This window comes from Marmota flaviventris, chromosome 2 (genome assembly GCF_047511675.1).
Source record: "Marmota flaviventris isolate mMarFla1 chromosome 2, mMarFla1.hap1, whole genome shotgun sequence".
NCBI classification, from domain to species: Eukaryota; Metazoa; Chordata; class Mammalia; order Rodentia; family Sciuridae; genus Marmota; species Marmota flaviventris.
In genome coordinates this window covers 174,014,242-174,022,275 of record NC_092499.1, presented here as the reverse complement: position 1 = coordinate 174,022,275, position 8,034 = coordinate 174,014,242, and positions in this window count along the sequence as shown.

Here is an 8,034-nt window from a genome sequence, read left to right as displayed (position 1 = left end):
ACAAGACATAAGCAAGGTCTTGAGATGCACGTGTATCTCTGCATGTGGCAGACTCCAGCTAGCCGGCTGGTCCCAAGAGGATGACAGACACACAAAGATGACCAGAACCAAACCTCTGTCCTGGAACGTAGCCCTGCTGGGCCCCATCTATGTCAGCAGACCTGAGCCACCCTATAGATGTGTGTGGGCTTAGTGTTGGGTGCCCCTGGGAATTTTGGGTCCCTCGTTTAGCTGCATCAGCAAATTTATGGTCCCAGAACAACAGGCACAGAAACTGCTTATCTTCCTGTAGAGTGAAGAGACTTGTCTCCTTGCCCAGTCAGGGACCACTGCTTTTCCTAATGTCTTTCAGTCTGCAGCAACCTCAATAAATAATAATTTTTTTAAAGTACAGGGTGATTTCTCCATAACACTACTACACCATACATTTCACATATACACATACACACCCCTCATGAGCACACTCTGTGAGGTGGGTACTATTATTCTCATGCTAGATTTGAAGACAAGATATAGGGAGGTCAAGAAATTTGCCCAAGGCAAAACTTTTTGGATGCAAAAAAAAAAAAAAAAGTTTGGGCTCAGTTGGTAGTGCTTACCTCGCATGCACAAGACACCGCAAAATAAATAACTAAATAAGTTTGACAACAAGTACCAAAACCCCAAAATAACAGTGGTGTAAATAAAAGAGTAGTATACCTCCATTTCCCTCCAGTTAATGTTGACATCAAATATTGATACGGCAAATTCATGATCATTATGAAACTAGACCCCTTCTTTTTGAGACCCATCATCAGTAGACTGCTTCTACTCATCCAAGATGGATGCTTGAGCTCCAGCCATTATATCTACATTCCAGCAGGATAGAGAAAGGGGGAAAGGAGGTCATGCTTCCTGCTTACAATAACTCGTTAAATTGTATGCTTCATTTTTGTTTATATCCTACCAACCAGAAGTTACGTCACAAGGTCTTATGACTTTATTGTAATAAAGGATGTGCACCGGTAAGTATTGTGGACTCATTATTGAGAAGTTGGGGAAGATGAAGGCCTGGCGTCATATGGAACAACAAGGATCCTAAGTCATTCATTTCTTTTTCTTTTTAATTTTTTTTATCGTTAGTTGTTCAGAACATTACAAAGCTCTTGACATATCATATTTCATACATTTGATTCAAGTGGATTATGGACTCCCATTTTTACCCCGTAAGTCATTCATTTCTTGAACCTACCTGGAGTTCAGTTCCAGGTTTCTGCTCACCAACATTGCTATTATCACTGCAGAACCTCCTATTTCCTCCAGAGGGAGTCAAAGTCCTCTACTTCCTCTGCCTTCAGACACACATACACACACACACACACTTTGTAACTGATGTGTGAAGCTCAGTCTATGGTAGCCCTAGGGAGTCCTTCAGGACTATGCTCCAGTCAGCCTGGGATCATATAGCTTGATGGTTAAGAGCATCAGTCCTAGCCGGGCGGGCGTGGCACACACCTTTAATTGCAACAACTCAGGAGACTAAGGCAGGAGGATCACAAGTTTGAGGTCAACCTCAGCAACTTAGCAAGGCCCTACACAATTTAGCAAGACTCTGTCTCAAAATAAAAAATATAAATGGCTGGAGATGTAACCAGAGTAAGTCACGTGGCTAAGATCAGTAGTAGAACTCTCCTAGATTCATTCCTGGTGATGCAAAAAGAAAATAAAACAAAAGATTGATTAAGAATGAAGAGCAGATAGCTATTAAGGACTTACGAAAGGCTGTTCCATTTATAGTAAAATGAGTCACAGGTAGGTAAAGTAACTTGAGCAAGGTTTACACAACTATTAAGGGTCAAAGAGATGGTCAAATTTGAATGTGGAAGCCTGTTTCCTGAGATGTGTTCTGAATCAGTCAACTATGATGCTCCTTCTTGTTGCTTGTTTGTTTGTGTAGTACTAGGGATTGAACCCAGGGCTTCTCATGTTCAATCCTACTATCTTCTTAATAACTAGAAGAAAGGTGAGCAAACCAGTCCTAGAGAAAATATGAGAACTATATAGGAAGATTCTAATGCTATTACATTCATAGAACAAAAAGAGACAGTTATGAAAGAAAACAAAAAACTTCTTGGAAATTTAAAATAAAATTGATAACATAAAAAGAAATTTAATAGAAAAGGGTGTGAACATCCGGGGTTTGGGTTTCCAAAATAAATTCACTCTTTTCCGATCTGAAAAACAAAAATGTTAAAAAAAAAAAAATACCTGGTTTCTCGCCTGTATTCTCAAACCTCGGGATGGGTGGGATTAACCCCTGCCCCATTTACTACACAAAAAGAGCATGCTGCTCTGATAGTCCACTAGGAGGAGCAGGGGACAAAGACAACACAAGGCAGAAGAAAGGTACATAGGGACCCTGGATTCTTAATAATATCATTGAGTCCCTGGATCAAGCCTTACCTGAAGCTACAAGAGTGAGTGCTTCTCTTAATATCCACTGATTAAATCCCATTAGAAGGACTCAAATTGTCCTTGCCTCAGTTGTGTGTCTAGCCCTCAGAGGAACCACCGTCAAGATAAACTGCCAGATCTTGGTTAAAAAATCCCCATGGAGGGGAAATTTGCAACTGGTGAAAAATATCTAAATCACACTATTAGACTAGAAAAATATCTAAATCACACTATTAGACAGTTCATCAAAAGAAAGGGGAAGAGAAGGCTGGAGGTGTAGCTCAGTGGTACAGTGTGTGCTCAGCACAGCCGCACCCTGGGTTCCCAGCACCAAAAAAAAAAAAAAAAAAAAGTGGGGGTGGGGTGGGGGGGTTCGGAATGCTGCATAAACCCAACAACAGCTCCATCATCTCACTTCACTTACAAAGGACCCAGGCATGAGAAGGTGCACATGCCAAGTAGGCTCTCTGGCGACACAATGAGATGACATCTGTTTCTTCTCTCAGGAAAAAAAAATATATATATATGAAAGGCAATTAGAAAACCAGAAACAACAAAATCTATTCCAAGAACCGAATAAGAAGCAACACATGTGAGGCATGATTTTGAGCAATTAGTGGAGTATAAGAAAAGAGAATCTGATTGACCTTGACTTTGGAACAGCAAATATTCTCCTCCAAGCAGCACAGGGTGGAAGAAAGGGAATTAGATTTCCTTCTCGAAGGAGCTCTCTCATTACTTGGTTCTGCGGTAAATAATGGTTATATAATCACAGCTTTGGTTGGTTTTCAATTTTCCAAATCAACTTGAAGATGAAGCATGGAGAATTTCATTATAATTCCAGAATAGAATGTAAATGTTATAAATGTTGACCATGGCAATGTAAAGAGAAAACCAACCGAAATTAGAAGGAGGTGGGAAAAGGGGTGTCAGGTGGTAAATGGGGAGTTTGTTTTCCTTACATAGCAATCAAGCTCAAGAAATTCTGTCTGAAGGGCTGCATGCGTAAGGCCCTGAGTTCAATCCCCAATGGTGCAAAAACAAATAAATAAGTAACTCCCATCTGACGTTGAAGGACAAGGAACCAAATTTTAAATTTTATAGATTGTTTAAAACTGTACATAGCACCAACATAGGACTGCAATAATACAGCAAACAGAACTGAGAAGGTAGACCTGCGGGGAGATGAGAAATAATGTGATTTAAATTCCAGGCATACTGGAGGGTGTTCACCTATAGTTCTTGCTACTTGGGAGGTTGAGGAAGGAGAATCACTTGAATCCAGGGATTCAAGGCCAGCCTAGGCAACAAGCAAACCCGTCTCTTAAAAAATAATAATAAATTTCTTGCTTAAATAATGAGGTATCACAAATTGAGATACTAAATCAAGAAACAGAAGGAAAGCATATTTAAAACCATGATGTTAAAAGTCCAGGACAGAGTTCTGATGAGTAAGGCTGCGGGTAGGAAATTTTGCTCTTCATTTCATCCCATTTTGTACTGGCTAAATGTCTTTACGTCCATCGCACACCACATCCACAGGGCTCTACCCCTTCTGTTTATATGAAAAACTTTATTGTAATAAAGGATGTGCACTGGTAAGTGAAAAATGAAAATAAATAAAACAAAAAAGACACTTAGGACCCATTCCCCCTCCTTCTAGTTTGTCTTCCAGTACTGCACAGGCTGGAAAACTAGATTTCCATTTCCCAGACTCTCTTCCAGCTGCATAATGTCATCACACTATCCAGCCATAACTCATTTCCCACTTCACCAAACTAATCAAAAAACAGTCTCCCAGAAATTTTGGAGACAAAGAGACAGTATTTGGGATCTGGGAGTAGCTGTAATCAGGCAAATTGATTCAGGAGATGTGGAGTGATTCTATTCAAAGAGAAGAAAAAAATAAATAAATTTTTAAAAATGAAATCTGTTAAGAAAATGAGAGGACCAGTCACACTTGGGGAGGGCATATTTGCAAAACACAACTCTGACGAAGAACCGTTATCTAAAATAGACAAAGAACTCAAATAAATCCAAAAACCACTATTAAAACTGGGCAAAAGCCAGGCTTGGTGGCAAGTGACTGTATTTCCAGCAACTCAGGAGGCCAAGGCAGGAGGAACTCAAGTTCAAGGTCAGCCTGGGCAACTTAGTGAGACCCTGCTTCAAAATAAAAATTATAAAAGGGCTGGAGAAATAGCTCAGAGGTAAAGCACCCCTGAGTTCAACCCCAGTACCTAATGATGATGATGATGATGATGATAACAATAATAATAGTTTTAAAACTGGGCAAAATATGTGAACCAACACCTTACCAATGAAAATATGAAAGTGGCAGATTAGCATTAAAAAAGATGTTCAGGGGCTTGTTTGCAGCTCAGTGGTAGAGCATTTGCCTAGCATGTGTGAGGCACTGGGTTTGATTCTCAGCACCAAAAATAAAATACATGAATAAAATAAAGGTCCATCAGCATGTAAAAAAATTTTTTAAAAAAAGATATTCAAGAGTTGGAGTTGTGGCTCAGTGATAGAGCGCTTGCCTAGCATGGGTGAGGCACTGGGTTTGATCCCCAGCATCATATAAAAATAAACAAATAAAATAAAGGTATTGGGGTTGGGGTTGTGGCTCAGAGGTAGAGCGCTCGCCTAGCATGTGTGAGGTGCTGGGTTTAATCCTCAGTACCACATAAAAATAAAATAAAGGTATTGTGTCCAACAAAAATAAATAAATAAAGGTATTAAAAAGAGAGAAAGAACGTCATTAATAAAAGCTATAGACTTCAGTTAATAATGTATCAATATTGGTTTACTAATTGTAACATATGTATCATATTAATCCAAGATGTTAATAATAGGGGAAAACTGTGAGGGAAGAGATATATGGAAACTGTACATGCTATACTCCATAATTTTGTATATCTAAAACTATTTTTTTAAATAAAGCCTAGAACCTGTTGTGGTGGTTCACACTTATAATCCCAGCAGCTCAGGAGGCGGAGGCAGGAGGATCTCAAGTTTGAGGCCAGCTTCAACAACTTAGCAAGGCCCTAAGCAACTTTGTGAGATCCTGTCCCCAAATAAAAAATGAGAAGGATTGGAGATGTGTCTCAGTGGTAAAGTGCCTCTGGGTTTAATCCTATACCAAAAAAACAAAGCAAAAATAAAACACCTTATACAACCCAGTTCATACACTTCTTGTTCTCCCAATACCATCCCCTCCATTTAATCCCAAATGAAAAAAAAAAATGTTCTGGAGAAGACAGAAACTTTTTTTTCTTTTTAAACTATGGATTGAACCCAGGGGTACTCTACCACTGAGCCACATCCCCAGGTCTTGCTAAGGTATCCAGGCTGGCATTGAACTTGCAATTCTCCTGCCTCAGCCTCCCCAGTAACTGGAATTATAGGTGTGCACTACCAGCGCTAGCTGGCAAAACCCTCCTTGTGCAATATTAGAAGCTGGTGGATGACATTGAATGGACAAAGCCAGAATCCTCTTTCATGGGTAAAAAGAGATGGAGCAGCAGGCAGAGGGGAGCAGGCTGGCCTCCTGGACAGCCCACATCCTTTCTCTTTCACACTACACACTCTGTCTGAGTGAGCTCATCTGTCCTTATGTCTTCAATTTCCACCTCCTTGAGAAGGACTGCCAAATTTCTACCCACAACCCAAAACTCTGCTTTAAGCTCCAGCTCCATGTACCAACTGCCTAGTCAACATTTTCCCTGTGGTGTTGAATTAGATAGGATTACATTCCACTGTGAGTAATAGAGACCAAAATGCAGTGTCCTAAACAAAAAGAGTTTCTCTTACATTTAAAAGTCTGGAAGTACCCAGCCTGAGGCTAGCATAGGGATACTGCTCCAGGGATCAGTCTCCTTGAAGGTCACTGCTTTGCTGTTGCTCTGGTTTGTCCTGTAACCTCATAATCTAAAGTGGAGGTTAAAGCTCCAGTCATCCCATTGACATTCCAGGCCACAGGATGGAGCAGAGGAAGAACAAGGAACAATAGGCACCCACCAGTATTTTCAAGGAAGGATTCTGGAAGAGGCCACAAAATAGTTCTGCTTACATCTCATTAGCCAGACTTAGTCATGTAGCCATGGTTTGCAGCAAGGGAGGCTGGGGGGCATATTCTGTATGCTGAGTGACCATGACAAAAACGAAAATGAGAGAAGAGCTGGAGATGCAGCTCAATGGTAGAGCTCTTGCCTACCATGTGCAAAGCCCTGGGTTTGTTCCCAGCACAGCTATAAGAGAAAAATAGAAAAGGAAAAAAAAAAAAAGAGAGTTGATATTGGGGTAGAAAGCCACCAACATTGTCCACCCCGCAGCCCTACAATCTCCTCATGAAAAATCTTGTCCTCTCTAGTATTTCCTTTTCCCTTAGTCTTGCTCCTTTTTGTACCTCCTCCACCACCAGCCTCACAGAAGGGCAATTCTGTGAGGCGGGGGCTGGAAGGGGACAGTCTCACCCAATCTAAGAATTGGGCACAGAAAACAAACTCCAAGGGTCACAAACAGAGACTGAAGACCCCAAACAGAAGACACCCAAGTGGAGCAAGTAGGATTGGGGGGTTCTGTGCAAAGGACCAGCAAGCCTGTGGGGTTGGAAACAAGGGTGGGTCTGTCATCAAAAGCAGCAGGGACAAACAGCCCAGCCCTTCATTGGGCTGGCTGCCAACTACCTAGATTCCATTCTGCCTCGACTGGCACCGCCCCTCACGCCTCTGCACTGCCTGTTTCTTCCACTTGGAATGGTTCTCCTTTCTGTTTCTCCATGTGGTTCACTCTTGTCACCCTTGGGGGGCTCAGATCAAGGGCCACCTCCTCCAAGAAGCCTTTTCAATGTCCCTATGGCAAAGCACTGAGAGAAGGGTATGCAAGTGAGAGGTGTCAGTATACAGTTTTGGAGGAAAGGCCAATCCTGGTCCTTTGGGTACCATTTGGGGCAGGGCATTGGAGGCTCAGCTGGAAGCTGGGACCCCCAAGTCTTTCTTTTTATAAAGAAGGAGGCGTCGGCTGCCCACAGAGCAATGACAACAGAAGTCACCAAGGTTAGCCTAGATCTCCTGGCCACCAGGCTACCACAAGCAATGGAGGAGGGATTGGGTCTCCCACAGTCCACTTCTAGTGAGGAAAATGATGCTGTCCGAGGTCTGAGGCTGTGGGCCAGGGAGAGGAAGTCCATTTGGGTGGGAGCAGGCAGAGTAATTCCTGGAAGGAAGCTCATACCTCAGGAATCTGGGAGAGGAACATTCTAGAGGTCTCTGTCCCAGAAGCTGCCCACGTCCCATCCAGGACCAAGCAGGCAGGGCTGGGCAGCCAGCTAGGGAGTACATCACCTGAGCTGGGGTGCTGAGGTACCAGGTCCCATCACCAAGCCCCTACAACTGTGGCACAGCAAGAGCACAGGCCATGAGGTGGCCTATTGAGTAAGGCTGGGCGATTTCCCATTATCGCTCAGCTTTCTCATCCAGAGAGAGAGAAGCACGGAGGCCTTCTTTCTACAGGTGCGGGGAAGATAACTGAGGCTGCAGAGGAAGGTCTCCAGCGAGGCACCGGCACACCATGAGGTTCAGCTGATATGGTCCACTG